Raw genomic sequence first — 20,788 nt, forward strand, 5'->3', positions numbered from 1 at the left:
TTTTGTAATCAGAGGTGATCTTCCCCTTCAGCATTTAAACATGCTGTTTCTCCCATCTTTAAAAGTCCAAACTCAAGGCTGGGCGTGGTGGCTCACGCCTGTAATCCCAGCACTTTGAGAAGCAGAAGCAGGTGGATCACGAGGTCAGGAGTTCAAGACCAGCCTGGCTGATATGGTGAAACCCCATCTCTAGTAAAAATACAAAAACTAGCCGGGTGTGGTGGCATGTGCCTGTTGTCCCAGATACTCCAGAGGCTGAGGCAGAAGAATTGCTTGGCTTTTACATTGGTCTCCGTGATCGTTTGGTCGTGTGGCAGGAACAATGGCGCTGTCTTCAGTGGACGGCGGAGCAGCTCTGTGAAGATGCAAAGATACACGAAAAAAATTCCAGAACATCTGGGAGAATATTTAATGGAAAACCGCTTGGTTAAAACGTGACACTTCACAGCATTCTGAGTGTGGACGAGTAGCCAGTGAAGATAATGTCGGATGTCACTGACTAGCAGCTTCATTTTGAATGAGGGTCGCTGTCTGCCCATTGATAGAGGCCAGGTTGTCTTGGAAGTTCCAAAGTTGCAACGATTTCTGGCTAGTGCCAGGAGGTTTACTTGACTGTTGTGTGAAAAGCTGATAAGAAAACCATCTGGATTATGTTGCTTTTTGTTATTACTTTTAAATAGGTCCTGAAATAACATGGGGGCATTAAATGGAAAATCCACTTAAAAAAAAAAAAAAAAGAATCGCTTGAACCCGGGAGGCAGAGATTGCAGTGAGCCGAGATCACGCCACTGCACTCCAAGCCTAGGCGACAGAGTGAGACTACGTCTCAAAAAAAAAAAAAAAAAAATCCGAAACTCAGACCTTTTCTTTGTTTTGAGTTCTACTCCAGCTCTGTTCCTCAGCTTCCATTCCCCTCCTGATCACACTTTCAACTAGTGTGGCTGGTTAAGTATCACCCACAGCTAGTGAGTGATAGCTCCAGAAGTCAGCCCAAGTCTGAGCCCTTAACCATTATGCTAATGAAGTCTGGTGTTTTTTCAGAGAGGAGGAGGCTGGTGGAAGGACAAGGGGACCTTCATGTTAAGGAATTATTAAGTCACTGAATTCAGTGGTCATTTTTCTCTGTCTTTTTTAATCTCTTGGCTTCTGTGCACTGCACTTTAGTGTTTTTGTTTTACCTCACTGTTAATTTCTTCTTTCTTCATTGTTATCCTTTTCTTCTCTGCCCTTGGGGTGCCCTAAGGCTTGGTGCTCAGCCCCTTCTTTTCTGTTTATACTGTCTCCTCAGCCCCCAAATGTAAATTATTTCTGTTTGCTGATATCTCCTAAATGTATAGCTACAGCGTTGACTTTTCCTTTGATCAGGTGCTTCTATCCAGTTGGCCATCGGACAACTCTACTTAATTGTCTAATTTGCATCTCAAACGTGATTGTATGCATTATTAGTATGCTGTAGACTTCAAGTAATAGAAAATCCAATTCAAAATAATTCAAAATAAGGAAAATATATCCTTACAAGTAACAAGATGCCTCAGTCTAGGGTTGGTTTAAATCTGTGGTTTAGTGACATCAGTCAGGACCCCTCTTCTTTTCGCCCTTCTGCTCTGCCAGCTTGAACATTTCTGCCTTGTCTTTTGGCCAACACACATTATAGATGCAAGATGGGTACCACAGTTCCATGCATCACATCCAGACAAGGTGACATCTAGCAGAAGGTGTTGGTTCTCGTTCTTATGCTTTTTAAGAGTTCAGAAACTGGTGGAGTGCAGTGGCTCACGCTGTAATCCCAGCACTTTGGGAGGCTGAGGCAGGAGGATCACTTGAAGCAAGGAGTTTAAGACCAACATGGGCAGACCAACACTGTAAGACTCCGTCTCTACCAAAAAAAAAAAAAAATTAGCCAGGCATGGTGGCGTGTGCCAGCTACTCAGGAGGATGAGGTGGGAGGATTACTTGAGCCTGGGAGGTCGAGGCTGAAGTGAGCCACGATTGCGCCACTGCACTCCAGCCTGAGTGATGAAGCGAGACTCTGTCTCAAAAACAAAAAATTGTTGTATTTGGCAATCATGACTTATTTTTTGTGCATAGGTCTTGCTTCTCAACCTAATTTTAAGCTTGTGAAGGTGAGGGTCAATGCAATGACTATTTTAAAGAATAAATAAATATTTTCTCTTTATATTAGCCTCTTGGTACTTTGCATGTAGATAATAATCAAAGCTTGTGAATGCATGAATAGAATGTAGGAATTGGACAGACAGCGCTTAGTGTGTAAACCCATGAGACCTATAAACTTCACATTTTAATTAGAAAAGAAAAAGGAATTTCTGCATTCAGGGAAAAAAGGAGACATAGGTTCCTTGTTTATTATTTACCTCTAGATAAAAAATAAATCCCTTGTTTCAGTAGCAGTAGTTTTAGTAACACAGAGTCCCATTACTTCTAAGACTGATATACTGGATGTCTCTTGAAGATTCATAAAGCGTAACTCAGTGTATTTAGGGTAACAACTCAAACCCTATTAATCAGTCTCTTCTCTGTGTTCAACTATACCTCCCAAAAGGGAGGAAGGATCCACTGGATCAGTTTGCCAACATCCAGTGTAGAAAACCTCTATTGAGTTAAATTTTGTTCTAAGTAAGCTACCTACGAAGTTGTTAGGCATTTTTGCCTTTAATTTTTCTTTTTTCTTTCTTTTTTTTTTTTTTTTTTTTAAGAGAGAGGTTATTGGTCTGTTGCCCATGCTGGAGGGCAGCAGCATGATCATAGCTCACCATAGCCTGGAACTCTCGGGCTTGAGTGATCCTCCCATCTCAGCCTCTTGAATAGCTAAGATTATAGGCATGCACCACCACACCTGGCTAATTTTTAAAAAATTTCTGTAGACATGGGGTCTCGCCATGTTGCCCAGGCTGATCTCAAACTCCCAGCCTCAACTGATCCTCCCACCTCAGCTCCCAGTGCTGGGATTACAGGCATGAGCCACCATGCCTGGTCACCTTTAATTTTAACAAGTTGTGTTAAAATTTAACAGTTGTGGCATTGTTACCAGATTTTATTTCACTCAACCTGTGACTTACATACTTAAAAAAAACAAAACACCATTAAGAAAAGTAGGCAGGGGCCGGGCGTGGTGGCTCACGCCTGTAATCCCAGCATTTTGGGAGGCTGAGGTGGGCTGTTCTCGAACTCCTGACCTCGTGATCCAACATGATGAAACTCCATCTCTACTAAAAAAAAATACAAAAACTAGCTGGGTGTGGTGGCGTGTGCCTGTAATCCCAGCAACTCAGGAGGCTGAAGCAGGAGAATCACTTGAACTCAGGTAGGTGGAGGTTGCAGTAAGCCAAGATTGCGTCATTGTACTCCAGCCTGGGTGACAGAGCAAGACTCTGTCTCAAAAAAAAGGCCGGGCACCGTGGCTCACATAATCCCAGCATTTTGGGAGGCTGAGGCAGGCAGATCACTTGAGGTCAGAGGTTCAAGATCAGCCTGGCCAACATGGTGAAACCCCGTCTCTAATAAAAATACAAAAGTTAGCTGGGCGTGGTGGTACATGCCTGTAATCCCAGCTACTTGTGAGGCTGAGGCAGCAGAATCACTTGAACCTGGGAGGTAGAGGTTGCAGTGAGCTGAGATCATGCCATTGCATTCCAGCCTGGGCCTAGATGACAGAGTGAGACTCTGTCTCCAAAAAAAAAAAAAAAAAAAAATGGCTGGGCGTGGTGGTTCATGCCTGTAATCCCAGCACTCTGGGAGGCCAAGGCAGACAGATCATGAGGTCAGGGGTTCAAGACCAGCCTGACCAACATGGTGAAACCTCGTCTCTACTAAAAATACAAAAATTAACTGGGCATGGTGGCGCATGCCTGTAATCCCAGCTACTCAGGAGGCTGAGGCAGGAGAATTGCTTGAACCCAGGAGGCAGAGGTTGCAGTGAGCCAAGATTGCGCCACTGCAATCTAGCCTGGGTGATGGTGGGAGACTCCATATCAAAAAAAAAAAAAAAAAAAAGTAAAGGTAACAATAGATATGACAGGTCTTCGGCTTCATGGATTTCTTCTACATCCTTTTTTGCATATTGCCTTAAATGCTTTCTGACTTAGGCAGAGGATTATGAATAGAATCATCCAAGGAATGGTGTTAAGTGTGCTCATGTCTCTGTCTACCCTAAGAAAGTGTGGTGGACTCTGTGTTGTGTTTAGAAAAACCTACCTATTCCATGGTTAGAGTTGTAGGGTCATTTCCATCAAGCATCATATTTATTTAAAGACTGTGGACTGTTTTCTTAACCCAAGTATCTCCAAACTGAGATTCATAAGCTAATTTTTGTGTTCAAAGAGTCGAATTGAAATTATGGTAACACTTTACAGTATAACCAAAATATCATAACTGGCTGTTATATATATATATTTGATTAGTAACAAAGTATGACCTCAATGCAAATTCTTAGACACAGTTTTTTTTTAATAATAAGAGAGAACATGGTGGGGTAGGGTGGGGTAAGGGGTGTGTGATAACCCTTAATATTGAAAGGTTGGGAATTACCTATGTGGCAGTAGGTGACCAGAGGAATTAGGTAACAGAATAGACACAAATAATCAGCACAAACTTGTAGAACATTAAATGTCAGTCATGGAAGGGAATCCCGTAAGTTCGTGGCTGAAAAAACTGAGAGCTAGAAAGGTGAAATAACCTGCCCAGCAGTATGGAAGAGTTCCAAATAGAGCCCATCCAGATCTGTTGACTCTCAGCACTGTGACCAGGTTACAGTTTATGAGCTATCCGGTAAATCGATAATGTCATTTTATACAAAATATCCTAATTTATTTTCACATGATCTTATTACTTCAGATCACATTTGAACTATTTATATCCAAATAGCTATTTGATTTTGTTATTGAAATATAATTCATTTACTATAAAATTTATCACTTTAAAGCATACAAGTCTGCAGTTTTTAGTATATTCACAAGATTGTGCAACCATCACCTATATCTAATTCCAGAACATTTTCATTGCCCCTAAAAGAAACCTGGAGCCCATCAGCAGTCACTCCTCACTCCTCGCTACTCCCAGCTCCTGTTAATGACGATTTACTTTCTGTCTCTATTTGCTTATTCTGGCTGTTTCATATAAATAGAGTCATACAACTATGTAGCCTGTTATGTCTGGCTTCTTTCACTTAGCATAATGCTTTCAGGGTTTTTCCATCTTGTACCACATATCAGTACTACATTCCCCTTTTTTTTTTTTTTTTTTTTTTTGGAGATCAAGTCTTGCTGTGTTGCCCAGGCTGGAGTGCAGTGGCAAGATCTCAGCTCACTGCAACCTCTGTCTCCTGAGTTCAAGCAATTCTCCTGCTTCAGCCTCTCAAGTAGTTGGAACCACAGGTGCATGCCACCACTCTCAGCTAAATTTTGTATTTTTGGTAGAGATGGGGTTTCACCAGGTTGCCCACGCTAGTCTCGAACTCCTGAGCTCTAGCAATTTGCCCGCCTTAGCCTCCTGTAGTTCTGGGATTACAGGCATAAGTCACCATGCCCGGCCATTTCTTCTTTTTGAGACAGGGTCTCTCTCTGTTGCCCAGACTGGAGTATAGTGGAACGATCATGGCTCACTGCAGCCTCAACCTCCCAGGCTCAAGCAATATTCCCACCTTAGCCTCCTGAGTGGCTAGGACTACAAATGTGCACCGCTAGACCCAGCTAATTTTTGAAAAACTTTTTGTAGAGACGAGGTCTTGCTATGTTGACCAGGCTGGTTGCAAACTCCTGGGCTCAAGTGATCATCCCACCACAGCCTCCCAAAGTGCTGGGATTACAGGCATGAGCCACTACACCTGACTTCTTCATTCAGGAGATAATATTCCATTGTATGATTATATACATACAATTTTTTTTTTAGCAGATAATATTCCATTGTATGATTATATATTTTGTTTATCCACGCATCAGTTGACGCATATTTGGATTGTTTTCACCTTTTGGCTATTATAAATAATGCTGCTGTGAACATTTGTTTACAAGTTTTCGTATGAACATATGTTTTTGGTTCTCCTGAGTTTATGCCTAGAACTGGAATTGCTGAGTCATATGTTAACTCTGTTTAATTTTTTAAGGAACTGCCAAACTGTTCTCCAGTGTACCATTTTATATTCCTACCAGTAACATATGAGGCTTCCAATATCTTCACATCCTCACCAACACTTGCTGTGTTCCAATTTTTTATTATAGCCATCCTAGTAGGTGTGAAATGGTATCTCACTGAGATTTTGATTTGCATCTCACTAATGCCGAATAATGTTAAGCATCTTTTCCTTTACGCATTGGCCATTTGTGTATCTTTTTTTTTTTTTTTTCTTGAGACAGAGTCTCTTTCTGTCGCCCAGGCTGGAGTGCAGTGGCACGATCTCGGCTTACTGCAAGCTCCGCCTCCCGGGTTCACGCCATTCTCCTGCCTCAGCCTCCTGAGTAGCTGGGACTACAGGCACCCGCCACCACACCCGGCTAATTTTTTTTTTTTTTTTTTTTTTTTGGTAGAGACAGGGTTTCACAGTGTTAGCCAGGATGGTCTCGATCTCCTGACCTTGTGATCCACCCACCTTGGCCTCCCAAAGTGCTGGGATTATAGGCGTGAGCCACGGCATCTGGCCCATTTGTATATCTTCTTTAGAGAAATGTCTTGATATCCTTTCCGTTTTAATTTTTTAAATTATTTTATTTTGGCCGGGCACGGTGGCTCACGCCTGTAATCCCAGCACTTTGGGAGGCCGAGGCGGGCGAATCACGAGGTCAGGAGATCGAGACCACCCTGGCTAACAAGGTGAAACCCCGTCTCTACTAAAAATACAAAATATCAGCTGGGCGTGGTGACAGGCACCTGTAGTCCCAGCTACTCAGGAGGCTGAGGCAGGAGAATGGCGTGAACCCAGGAGGTGGAGCTTGCAGTGAGCTGAGATCACGCCACTGCACTCCAGCCTGGGCGACAGAGCAAGACTCCGTCTCAAAAAAAAAAAAAATTATTATTTTTTTCAGACAGGGTCTTCTTGCTCTGTTGCCCAGGCCGGAGTGCAGTGGTGCAGTTATAATTCACTGTAGCCTCAACCATCTGGGTTCAAATGATCCTCCTGCCTTAGCCTCCCAAAGTGCTAAGACTATAGGCATGAGTCTTGTTAATTCATTTCTGACCATAGATATGCTGGAGAAATTGGGAGAAAAGGGGGTAGAGAGAAGAAGGAAAGATGTAGAGAAAAATTTAATTTACAAACTTCATCTAAGTAAATATATGCTACAGGCTGGGTGCAGCGGCTCACACCTGTAATCTCAGCACTTTGGGAGTCCAAGGCAGGAGGATCATTTGAGGCCAGGAGTTTGAGACCAGCCTGGGCAACATAGCAAGACCCCTGTCTTCAAAAAAATTTAAATATATATCACAAGGAAAGGTAAAATCTGCTCTGTGATGAGAGTTTTTAGCCTGGGGTTTTGGGACCCCTAGAGAATCCATGGATGAATTTCTGGAAATAGGCGGATCCTTTGAAATTGTTTGTAAAATTGTGTGTGTTCCTTTTGGGAGGGAGAGGATTTGTATATTTCAAAAGAATCGGAGAGGGAATATACAGGCTTATGGGAAGGAAAAGGCAGAAGGTATGATAGCAATTTGTCTTTTTCTGTTGGCTATTTTTTGCATACACTATGGTTTGGGTTAAAACTTCCTACCTGGTTTCAAATATTTTTGTTTTAGACTATTCATACCTCTTGGTTTAAGACTAGTTCAGTTAAGATGTTTTCAAAATGTTATATTTATTTATTTATTTTGAGGCAGTGTCCCCAGGCTGTAGTGCAGTGGTGCGATCTCAGCTCACTGCAACCTCAGTCTGCTGTGTTCAAGCAATTATCCTGCCTCAGCCTCCCGAGTAGCTGGGATTACAGGTGCCCACCACCAGCTAAGTTTTTGTATTTTCAGTAGAGACAGGGTTTCGCCACGCTGGCCAAGCTGGTCTTGAACTCCTGACTTCAGGTGATCCACCCACCTTGGCCTCCCAAAATGCTGGGATTACAGGTGTGAGCCACCATACCCAGCCTTTTATTTTATATTTTATTTTAGTTTAGTTTTTGAGACTAAGTCTTAGTCTCTCACCCAGGCTGGAGTGCAGTGCTGTGATCTCAGCTCACTGCAAGCTCCGCCTCCCTGGTTCAACCGATTCTCCTGCCTCAGCCTCCCAAATAGCTGGGACTACAGGCATGCACTACCATGCATGGCTAATTTTTATACAAAATGTTAATTTTTGAAGTGTCAAAAATTTTTTGTTAATGCAATAACACTCCTCTTTTTGTAGGCCAAATGTATAAAATAAATTCCCAGCATTTTCTGATGTTATCCACAAATCTAAAATATTTGTGATTTTTATTTTTATAAAATACAAGAATGTAATAAAGGCATTTCTGAGTTATTTTCATTTTCTAAATGAGTTTTAAATTCAGGTTCACAATGATCTAGCCAATTTGACATCTCTCATAGTGGATTATATTATAGGTAGCCACAATGTGAACATCTGTACCTATACTTATACCTGATAAATATACCTCAGTTCTAATTTGAGATGTTAACTTTAGGAGTTTAAGAAAAGGCACATTTGGCCAAGCGTGGTGGCTCAGGCCTGTAATCCCAGCACTTTGGGAGGCCGAGGTGGGTGGATCATGAGGTCAGGAGATCGAGACCATCCTGGCTAACACGGTGAAACCCCATCTCTACTAAAAATACAAAAAATTAGCCGGGCGTGGTAGCGGGCACCTGTAGTCCCAGCTACTCGGGAGGCTGAGGCAGGAGAATGGTGTGAACCTGGGGGGCGGAGCTTGCAGTGAGCTGAGATCGCGTCACTGCACTCCAGCCTGGGTGACAGAGCGAGGCTCCGTGTCAAAAAAAAAAAAAAAAAGGGGGCACATTCATAAGCCTTTTCTTTTTTCTTTTTTTTTTTGAGATGGAGTTTTGCTCTTATTGCCCAGGCTGGATGCAATCTTGGCTCACCACAACCTCCGCCTCCCTGGGTTCAAGCGATTCTCCAGCCTCAGCCTCTGGAGTAGCTGGGATTACAGGCATGTGTCACCACGCCCAGCTAATTTTGTTTTTTGGTTTTTGTTTGTTTGTTTGTTTTAGCAGAGACAGGGTTTCTCCATTGTTGGTCAGGCTGGTCGCGAACTCCCAATCTCAGGTGATCCACCTGCCTCAGCTTCCCAAAGTGCTGGGATTACAGGTGTCAGACACTGTGCTCGGCCTCTGATTTTTCTTAATAAAGTTAATAGGCAGGATATCAGTTAATAACGATGAAGATACTGACATAGTTGCCGTTTTAAAAATGGACTACTCCATTTAATAATTGTATTTTGGCCAGGTGTGGTGGCTCACACCTGTAAACCTAACGCTTTGGGAGGCCGAGGCGGGTGGATCACCTGAGACCAGGAGTTTGAGACCAGCCTGGGCAACATAGTGAAACCCCATCTCTATTAAAAACACAAAAAACGAGCCAGGCATGCACCTAATTAAAAATTAGTCATGCTAAAAATTAAAATTAAAATTAAACATTAGCTGTGGTGTGCGCCTGTAGTTCTAGCTACTCAGGAGGCTGAGACAGGAGAATCACTTTAACCTGGGAGGTAGAGATTGCAGTGAGCTGAGATCCTGCCACTGCACTCCAGCCTGGGTGGCAGAGCGAGACTCCCATCTCAAAATAATAACATAGCCCACGTTTTTGCAAAAATAAAAATAATTGCATTCCATAAAGCGACCTTTGGTTAAGGCTAGACTGAGACCTTCCAAGGTTATATATCTTGTAAATATGTTCTTCTGGTTGGTTTTAAGGGCACTGAATTTTATTTGAGCCAGTACTTTGTCCGATTCTGACAGAAAAGATGGCAATAGTACACACGAAACTTACCTTCTTTTTAAAAATTGCTTCTTTAAGTTATATTCTCCTATCTGTAGATGACATTTGTGAATGGAATTGAATAATGGGAAAATATTCTGAATATACATTGTGATCATGTCAGTCCTGTGGTATAGCTTAATTAGCATTTGATTTCTTCTTTGGCCCTGGGCGTGGTGGTTATTGGTGAAAGTTAAGATTGCTTCAGCTGACTTGTGTAATGACTAATGCACATTAGTTTGTATTATCTTATATGGAAATGTAGAAACTGTTGATGCTTGAAGGTAATTAGGTAGTACCTAGGAAGAGTGCGTCTCTCCTTTGTCCTCTTTTACTAGTTGCACTTGCATATTGTTGAGGAAACACAATGGCAGTCTCGTTTAAATGCGTGTGTAAAAAAACTACAGTGAAATTTTATTTTTATAAAAGCTTTGTCTAAAACTGAAGGTGACAAGCATTTCTCAATTTCACTTCTTACAGAGAGTGGATTAGATGGACTTCTTAAAAATTGTTTGACATATTACATTTTTATTAGATGAGACTGCAATTCTGTTTCTTGACCATATAAAATATATGCATCTGAGAACAGCTTGTAGTAGTGCTTATCTAAAATAAGGCCCAGTGATATATGACATTTGATGTTTTTGTTTGTTGTGAAGATGACTGTTACAAGTTAATGTTGGTAGCTTTTCTATTGTATTTCAGGTGGATATTGTGAGCACCTTTGGAAATGAAGGAATGTAATTGATACTGTAATTGATGCATTGATACTGTAATAACAAAACCCTTTTCAATATAAATTTTGTTTCTATAACTTCTACTTTACATACAAAATTCAAAGTTGACAAATTTATTTAGGTTTTACCCATTTGAAAGCTTACCATTTTGTTGCAAGAAGATGAACTAAAAATATACTTTAAATTTTGAGTCTTTAGTTTGTTAAAAGTGGTTACTGTGAAACCCAGACTACAGGTGGATCAATTTGAAAATTGAAATGTATCCATATGAATTAACCTAACATTCTGGACATTCTGAAGGAAGGTATGAGTTTCACCAGCTAAGGATAAAATTTACACCCTCAAACACAAGTCCAGAATTCTGTTATTTGTGTTATTTGCTTTGTATTGTAAAGGTATTTTGTTGTTCAAAAACCTAAGTACATCTTTTGAGACTGTTGTTTACCATTAACTCAGTAGGAGGCAGTGTGGTAAACTTGGACTAGGAGTTAGAAAAGCAGAATTCAAACACTTGTTCCATCACTTACCAGCAATGACAACGGGAAAGTTGAGCCTCAGCTGTAAAATGGGAGCAGCATTTGTGTTAGTCTGTTTGCATTGCTATAAAGGAATACCTGAGGCTGGGTAATTTGTAAAGAAAAGAGGTTTATTTGGGCTCGTGGTTCTGCAGGCTGTACAAGCCTGGCACCAACATCTGCTCGGCTTCTGTTAAGGGCCTCAGAAAGTGTACAATCATGGCAGAATGCAAAGCGGGAAGCAGGTGTATCACATGGTGAAAGAGCAAGCAAGGGATAGCGAGGGGGGAAGTGCCACAGTCTTAACCAGATCTCATGTAAACTCAGAGCAAGAAATAACTCATTCCTTCGAGGACAGCACTGGGCCATTCATGAGGGATCTACCCCCATGGCCCAAACACCTCCCACCAGGCCTCACCTCCAACATTGAGGATTACATTTCAACATGAAATTTGGAGAGGACAAAACATCCAAACCATATCAGCATTCCAGGTTATTATAGGGTAATCATGCATAAGTAGGTAAAAAAAAACCCACATGGTTTCATTCCTGTCATTTTCCTGTGGTGTTTTTTGTGTGCAACATTCTTACCTTCCCCCTTCTCCATCTGACTTCTGCTTGTCCTTCAAGACCAGCCCCAGCTTTATCTCATCCCTGAAACTTTCTGTGGCCTGTTCACCACCTCCCTTCACACACTGCCACTGTATGTTATGTGTATAGGCGAGTATATTTAGCAAATACTTATAATAGTGCTTACTATTGCTAAGTATTTTCATAAGCATTTATACCAGTAATCCATGAGGTAGAACTACTACTATCTCCATTGTACATATACAGAAAATGAGACATAAAGAAGTAACTTACCCAAGGTCATGACCCACCTATGAGGTTTTAGAGCCAGATTTCTAATGCAGGCAGTCTGGTTTCAGAGTTTGTGCTCTTAACTGCTATACTGTGTTTTTACTTTTTAAAAAATTACAGGTGTGATGGCTCATGCCTGTAATTCCAACTCTTTGGGAGGCCGAGGCTGGCAGATTACATGAGGCCAGGACTTCGAGACCAGCCTGGACAACATGGTGAAACCCTGTCTCTACTAAAAAAAAAAAAAAAATATATATATATATATATTTATTTATTTATTTAAAAGTAGACACAAGGTCTCGTTATGTTGCTCAGGTTAGTCTTGAACTCCCTTGCTTCAAGCGATCCTCCTGCCTCAGCCTCCCAAAGTGCTGAGATTATGGGCATGAGCCACTGTTCCTGGTCTGCTATGCTATATTTTCATGTCTGTCTCCCCAGGTAGATCTTTGAGCACCTTGATGGTTCCAACTCCTACAATACCTAACACATAGTAGGCACTTCATAAATGTTTAACAATTATATGATAAATATGCCTTAGGTAGGCCAGGCACAGTGGCTCACGCTTGTAATGCCAGCACTTTGGGAGGCTGAGGTGGCGGATCACGAGGTCAGGAGTTCGAGACCAGCTGGCAAACACAGTGAAAGCCCGTCTGTACTAAAAATACAAAAATTAACTGGGTGTGGTGACAGGTGCCTGTAATCCCAGCTACTAGGGAGGCTGAGGCAGGAGAATCGCTTGAACCCAGGAGGCAGAGGTTGCAGTGAGCTGAGATTGTGCCACTGCACTCCAACCCAGGCAACAGAGCTAGACTCCATCTTGGGGGAAAAAAAAAAAAAATATATATATATATATATGCTTTATGTAAACTGTAAAGCATCATATAAATGCAAATTATAACCACTACCATATGCATTTTGTAAATCAGAGTAGAATTTACCAAGCGTTTCAGTTTTGTAGTACAGTTTCTTGGCCCCAACTTTTCAGACTGGGAGTTTACTAAGGTGTATAGATTGGTAAAATTTACGGATTGACAATATCAAATCATGGCATCAGGCTCAAAGTCTAGGACCTCAGTGATGCAATAGTGTGATGCTTGGTGGCATCACCAAGAGAAGGTGATACATAGCAGTCTCTACATTGGGTCCAGACGTTGCTCTTCTTGATCCAGAGATCCGTGAAAGAAATTGACAAGTGATCTGCTGCCCCCAATACAGTATACATTACAATAGTGAATAGTGAAAAGATAATAAAAATAAATACTCCTGTTTGAAAGGAGTATGAATAGGAGACATAGAGCAGTTGATGAGCTGCAACAAATTCTGAAATCCCTCTGTGCTGTCATTGAGAAGGCCCTCTCCAGGGGTGGGGAATATTCTTGGACAAGCCTTGATTTTGCCCCTGAGGAGTAGTTCACATGTCAGTTTTTTCTTTGGTCCCTAGGTTCATCTTCATGGACCATCTTTTTCTTTTTTGTTTCTATTACCTTTCTTGGCTGTGTCCAAAATATACAATGGGGGATATACCCCCTTAGGAGGATGAATACCTTTCCTAGCCTACTTTCTGTCATTGACACTTGAGAACCCAAAGATCACTTTGGTCTTGAACAGTGACAGTCTCTCTTAGCCCAAGCTGGTTGTTCTTTTGGCAGTATAACTTTCAGAACTGAGTTGGCTTTTTGCTTGTCTCCTGTCAGCTCCAGGTTCTCTGGCCACGTCCACAGTTCTTTTCTTACCATACTTCTTTTTTTTTTTTTTTTTTTTTTTTTTTTTAGAGATGAGGTCTTGCTATGTTGCCCAGGCTGGTCTCCTGGGCTCAAACAATTCTCCTACCTTGGCCTCCCACAGTACTGAGATTACAGGCATGAGCCACTGTACCTGGCCCATACTTATGTTTGCTACATAGCTCTGCTTTATACTTCTTCCTTGACTTAATTTTGACTACAGATGTTTCTGCTATACTGCCATATATGCTTTTCCGAAAAGCCCCCATTCTGCAAAATTGTGCACTAAAGTAAACGGGACTTATGGGAAAAATACAGTTGAGGCAAACCACTCTAAATCTGTGGAACACCATAGTCTTTGCACTAATAAAAACAAAAATAAATGTTACAACTCTGTTAGAGTTTGTCTAGCAGGTTTTCTGGTCTTTGTGGAAAAACCCCCAAAAATAAAAAAATTAAAGAAAATAAAATTAACCATAATAAAAACAGTAGCATATTAAATCTCCACTGGCACATATTTCAGTGTTTACAGATTTAATTCCTTGGGTGGTTGTTTCCTTTTCTGAGATTTTGGGCCATCAGGACATTTGCTTCCAATATAGACCAGTTTCATCAAAATAAGTTTTTTTCGTTTTCTTTTGAGACAGGGTCTCCACTCTGTCACCCAGGCTGGAGTGCAGTGGCACAATCTTGGCCCACTACAGCCTCCACCTTCTGGGTTCAAGCAATTGTTGTGCCTCAACCTTCCAAGTAGCTGGGACCATGGGCATGCAGCACCATGCCTGGGTAATTTGTATTTTTTTTTTTTTTTTTTTTTTTTTTGTAGAGACGAGATCTCACCATGTTGCCCAGGCTGAAGGCCTACCTTGTTTTATTGCACTTTGCTAACAAATTGAAGGTTTGTTGTAACCATCCATGGAGCAAGTCTATCAGTATCATTTTTCCAGCATGTGCTCACTTTGTGTCTCTGTGTCACATTTTGGTGATTCTGCCAATATTTCAAACATTTTCTTTGATATCTGTTAACAGTGATCTGTGATAAATGATCTTTGATGTTACTGTTATAATTGTTTTGGGGTGCTATAAACCATAATAAGATGGCAAACTTAATTGATAAATGTTATATGTGTTCTTACTGTTCCACAGACCAGCTGTTACCCCATCTCTCTCCCTCTCCTCAAGCCTTCCTATTCCCTGAGACACAACAATATTGAAATTAGGCCAATTAATAACTCTACAGTGGCCTCTCAGTGGTCAAGTGAAAGGAAGAGTCACCCCTCTCTAATTTTAAATCAAAAGCTAGAAATAATTAAGCTTAGTGAGGAACGCATGTCAAAAGCCAAGACAGGCCAAAATGTAGGCCTCTTGTGCCAGACTATCAAGTCGTGAATGCAAAGGAAAAGTTTTTGAAGGAAATTTAAAAGTGCTACCCCAATGGGCTGGGCGCGGTGGCTCACACCTGTAATCCCAGCAGTTTGGGAGGCCAAGGTGGGCGGACCACCTGAGATCAGGAGTTCGAGACCAGCCTGGCCAACATGGTAAAACCTAGTCTCTATTAAAAATACAAAAATTAGCTGGGCATGGTGCTGCGTGTCTGTAATCCCAGCTACTCAGTAGGCTGAGGCAGGAGAAATGCTTGAACCCAGGAGGTGGAGGTTGCCGTGAGCTGAGGTTGCACCACTGCACTCCAGCCTGGGTGACAAGAGTGAAACTCCATCTCAAAAAAAAAAAAAAACAGCCTGGGTGACAAGAGTGAAACTCCATCTCAAAAAAAAAAAAAAAAAAGTGCTACCCCAGTGAACACATGAATGATAAGAAAATGAAACAGCTGGCTGGGTGTGGTAGCTCACGCCTGTAATCCTAGCACTTTGGGAGTCCAAAGTGGGCCGATCACCTGAGGTCAGGAGTTCGAGACCAGCCTGGTCAACATAGTGAAACATCATCTGTACTAAAAATACACAATTAGCAAGACGTGGTGGTACACAGGTGTAATCCCAGCTACTTGGGAGGCTGAGGCAGGAGAATCACTTGAACCCAGGAGGCGGAGGTTGCAGTGAGCTGAGATCATGCCACTGCACTCCAGCCTGGGTGACAGGTGAGACTCCATCTCAAAAAAATAAATAAATAAAATAAAAAAGGTGAAACAGCCTTATTGCTGAGATGGAGAAGGTTTTAGTGGTCTGGATGGAAGATCAAGCCAAACACAACAGAACAAGGTCCTAACTCTGTTCACTTCTTTGAAGGCCGAGAAGTGAGGAAGCTACAGAAGAAAAGTTGGAAGCCAGCAGAGAGGTTTGGTTCATGAGGTTTAAGGAAAGAAGCTATCTCCATAACGTAAAAGTGCAAGGGGAAGCAGCAAGTGCTGATGTAGAAGCTCCAGCAAGTTATCCAGACCTAGCTAAGATCATTTTCTGGTGTAGACGAAATAGCCTCATATTGAAAGAAGATGCCATCTAGGACTGTCATAGATAGAAGTGAATGCCTGGCTTCAAAAGATAGGCTGACTCTCTTGTTAGGGGCTAATGTAGCTGGTGACTTGAAGGTGAAGCCACCTTGTTCACTTACTATTCCAAAAATCCAGAGGCCCTTAAGAGTGATGCTAAATCTACTCAGCCTGTGTGCTAGAAATGAAACAACAAAGCCTGAATAACAGCACACCTGTTTACAGCATGGTTTACTGAATATTTTAAGCCCACTGTTGAGACCTACTGCTCAGAAAAAAAGATTCCTTTCAAAATATTACTGCTCATTGACAGTGTACCTAGTTACCCAAGAGCTCTGATGGAGATGTACAAGGGGATGAATGTTGTTTTCATGCATGATAATTTAACATTCATTCTGTAGCCCATGGACCAATGAGTAATTTTTACCTCCTAGTCTTATTATTTAAGAAATTGATTTTGTACTATAGCTGCCATAGATAGTGATTCCTCTGATGGGTCTGGGCAAAGTAATTTGAAAGTCTTCTAGAAAGGATTCACAACTCTAGATGCCATTAAGAACATTTGTGATTCATAGAAAGAGGTCAAAATATCAACATAAACAGGAGTTTAGAGGAGTTGATTCCAAGCCTCATGGATGACTTTGAGGGTTTCAACACTTCAGTGGAGGAAGTCACTGCAGATGTGGTGGAAATAGCAACAGAACTAGAATTAGAAGTGGAGCCTGAAGGTGACTGAATTGCTGCCATCTTTTGATAAAACTCAAACAGATGGAATCTACTTCTTGAGACGGAATCTACTCCTGGTGAAGATGTTGTGAACATTATTGGAATGACAAAGGATTTAGAATATTCGTTCCATAAACTTAGTTGATAAAGCAGTGGCTGGGTTTGAGAGGATTGACTCCAATTTTGAAAGAAGTTCTACTGTGGGTAAAGTGTTATCAAACAGCATCACATCCTACATAGAAATCTTTTGTGAAAGGAAGAATAAGTTAATGCAGCAAATTTCATTGTTGTCTTATTTTAAGAAATTGCCACAGCCACCCCAGCCTTTAGCAACCACCACCCTGATCATGCAGCAGCCATTAACATTGAAGCAAGAAAACCCCCATCGGCAAAATGATTGATTCACTAAAGGATCAGATAGTCGCTAACATTTTTAACAATAAATTATTTATTTATTTATTTATTGAGCCGGAGTCTTGCTCTGTCACCCAGGCTGGAGTGCAGCGGCGCGATCTTGGCTCACTGCAAGCTCCGCCTCCCGGGTTCACGCCATTCTCCTGCCTCAGCCTCTCCGAGTAGCTGGGACTACAGGCGCCCGCCATCACGCCCAGCTAATTTTTTGTATTTTTAGTAGAGACAGGGTTTCACCATGTTAGCCAGGATGGTCTCGATCTCCTGACCTCGTGATCTGCCTGCCTTGGCCTTCCAAAGTGCTGGGATTACAGGCATGAGCCACCGCGCCCGGCCACAATAAATTATTTTTAAATTAAAGCACGTACTTTTTTTAAAGATATAAAGCTATTGCATACTTAATAGACTACAGTGTAATGTAAACATAACTTACATGCACAACGAAACCAAAAAATTTGTGTGACATGCTTTATTGAGGTATTTGCTTTATTGCGGTGGTCTGGAGCCGAACCGGCAGTATCTCTGAGGTGTGACTGTTCTCAGCTTCATCAAGTATAAAGTGGAAAGAGTTTTGTTCATGAAGCCACTGAATGAACCATTGCTTGCGTTAAAGGAAGGTACAGAAATAGAGTGTTTAGCTTTTTTCTTGAGGTCTTCGTGTATTGCTAAGGCTTGCTTTCTCTGTAATTTTGAGAAAGCTTGCTCCTGATCACTTCAGACATTTAACTTGGGAAAATCTTGTATAAACGAACATCATTTCTGAGTTATTCTGCTATCATTTCCCTATTTACTAATAGCATTTGAATTAATTCACATTAGAGAAATATGCTTTGTAGCAGAACTCATCTTTAGTCTCTTTAGAAAAGCTATTTTATTGAGTACCATCTTAATCAGTGATGGTGAAAGCCAAATATTTGATTTGATCCTTGCCTCGAGACTGAATTATATTCAGGCTTTGTAGCTCAAAGACTTCAGTTTTACATTAAGCACTTGTCTGTTCTTACTCTGCAAATCCCTGACTTTCTGGATTTCTTTTATTCTTGATTATAAACTGATCATTATTTTCTGAATTCATCCTTTTCATGTAATAATTTGTTAAATACAACTAACAGTGTTACAGTACAACACACTTGTAATAGTCCGTTTTCCCACTAGAGCTGCTAGCTCTTGTGGTATAATATCTACCTTCTGCGATAGCTGATAGTTTCACTGATCATTTCACCACTGCATAATATAAGTTGCTAATCTTTTAGCCTCCAATAACTTTCCTTGCCTCCTTCCACCCAGCTCCTAAGGCTTCGTCATATATTTTAAGCTTTTTGGTAAGGCAGCACCCCACTTCTGGTTTCTACTCGTAGCAGCTTGGATAAGCCAAACTATGCTGTCATAATAAACAATGCAAGATCTCAGTGGCTTTGAAGACACACTGTGTGGCTGGGTGCGGTGGCTCACACTGGTAATTCCAGCACTTTGGGAGGCCAAGGTGGGTGGATCACCTGTGGTCAGGAGTTCGAGACCAGCCTGACCAACATGGTGAAACCCTGTCTCTACTAAAAATACAAAAAAAAAAATAGGCGTGGTGGTGGGCGCCTGTAGTCCCAGCTGTTCAGGAGTCTGAGACAGGAGAATCACTTGAACCCGGGAGGCAGAGGTTGCAGTGAGCCGAGATTGTGCCACAGCACTCCAGCCTGGGTGACAGAGTGAGACTCTGTCTCAAAACAAAACAAAACAAAAAACACCAAGAAAATACATATATCCAGTAGGTCATCTTATTTAGGGGACCAAGCTTAGAGCAACCATCACCTGGAAGATTGCTAGCCACTGTGCCAGAAGGAAAAGAGGTCTTAAGGATTTCTTATTGGTTAATAAATGCCCTGCCTCTCCCTGTCACTTCTCATAATATGCTGACCAGAAGTAGTCACAGGGCCCCATCTAACTACAGGGAATAGGAGTTGTGGGCGTGGTTTTAAAAGTGTAGCCTAGGTTGGGTGCAGTGGCTCACACCTGTAATCCCAGCACTTTGGGAGGCTGAAGCAGGAGAATTGCTTGAACCCAGGAGGCGGAGTTTGCAGTGAGCCAAGATTGTGCCACTGCACTCTAGCCTGGGTGACAGAGCAAGACTGTCTCAAAAAAAAAAAAAAAAAAATGAGCTGGGCATGGTGGTATGCGCCTATAGCCCCAGCTACTCCAGAGGCTGAGACAGGAGAATTGCTTGAACACAAGAGGCGTGGTTGCAGTGAGCCGAGATCGCACCACTGCACTCCAGCCTGGGTGACAGAGCAAGTCTCCAAAAAAAAAAAAAAAAAAAAAATAGCCTACCATGTGCCCAGAAAGCCAAGAGCCAGAAATATTTGGAAAATGAATTAATGATTACTCTTTATTTTTTCTTTGACTTTCTGATTTTTGTTTAACTCCTACTTTTGCTAGTTAATTGAATTTTATCATCATTCCTCCCTTACTTAATTTGAGATAATATGAGTTTATTTAAATGATACTCATAGTAGTTCACATTATTTCCATGGGTGAGAAGTTTTGGCACAAGTAGAATAAGGTTGCTAGGATTTTCCTACTTAAAATATGAGGCATTAAACTGGTACAAAAAGATAAGCAGTTAAAAGAATAATTGAGTTTAAATTATTTCAAGGTGTCATTTGTCATAGTAGAAATAGACCATGAGCTTTGGAGTCAGGCAGGCCTGGAGTCAAATACTACCTCTGTCGTTTGAACGACTTGTGATCTTAGACAAATTATGTTGCCTCTCTGAGCCATAATTTTACCATTTGTAAATACAAGAAAGTAGGAATATATCTATTCAGATGTCAAGTAAAACATGGTAGCATTTGTTACTACTCATTCCTGAAATTCCATGAAAGCAAAAGTAAAATAATTTTTTTTAAAAAGAATAAATTCACAAGGAAAAAGGAAATGGAAGAGAAAATGGAAGAGAAGACAAAGGACTAGCATAGGAGTGATAGAAATAATTGTGAACTACTCATAGTAATAATGTTAGTCATAAATACTGATTTTTTCAAAGTTGTGATATAACTGTATTGGGAGCATGAGGGAAGAGTTGGGAACAATAAGGTAAGAAAACTATAGAGAAAGACAAGGTAGTATCTGAAATTGAAATAAAAAGTCCAGAAACAGAAATATAATCAAATTATGTAGAAATATAGAATTAAATGGAGAGGGGGGCAGCTAAAACAGCATTATTGCCTCCAAGGAATGGGACTGAGATAAATTGGAGTACAGCCAATACATTTGAATCGTAAAACTATGAATTTTTAAAATAATTATTTTGATAAAAAATGTATTTAAAAATCAGTCCCACCAGCCTGGGTAACATAGGGAGACCCCATCTATAAAAATTTTTTTAAAAATTAGCCGGTGTGGTGGTGCATGCCTGTGGTCCTAGCTGTTCAGGAGGCTGAGGTGGGAGGATCACTTGAGCCCAG

General features: G+C 41.2%; 1 protein-coding gene and 1 non-coding gene across 5 annotated transcripts in view; both read left to right on the plus strand.

The window, feature by feature from the left end:
- ZNF652 (zinc finger protein 652) overlaps positions 1-20,788 on the plus strand; it is a 76,310-nt gene that overhangs the window by 23,004 nt on the left and 32,518 nt on the right. The window lies entirely within an intron of this gene.
- Positions 14,134-14,195, plus strand: LOC116476007 (U7 small nuclear RNA). Its single transcript, XR_004250087.1, has one exon. It is a non-coding gene; the product is annotated as a U7 small nuclear RNA (small nuclear RNA).

This window comes from Hylobates moloch, unplaced genomic scaffold (genome assembly GCF_009828535.3).
Source record: "Hylobates moloch isolate HMO894 unplaced genomic scaffold, HMol_V3 SCAFFOLD_10, whole genome shotgun sequence".
Classification (NCBI taxonomy): Eukaryota; Metazoa; Chordata; class Mammalia; order Primates; family Hylobatidae; genus Hylobates; species Hylobates moloch.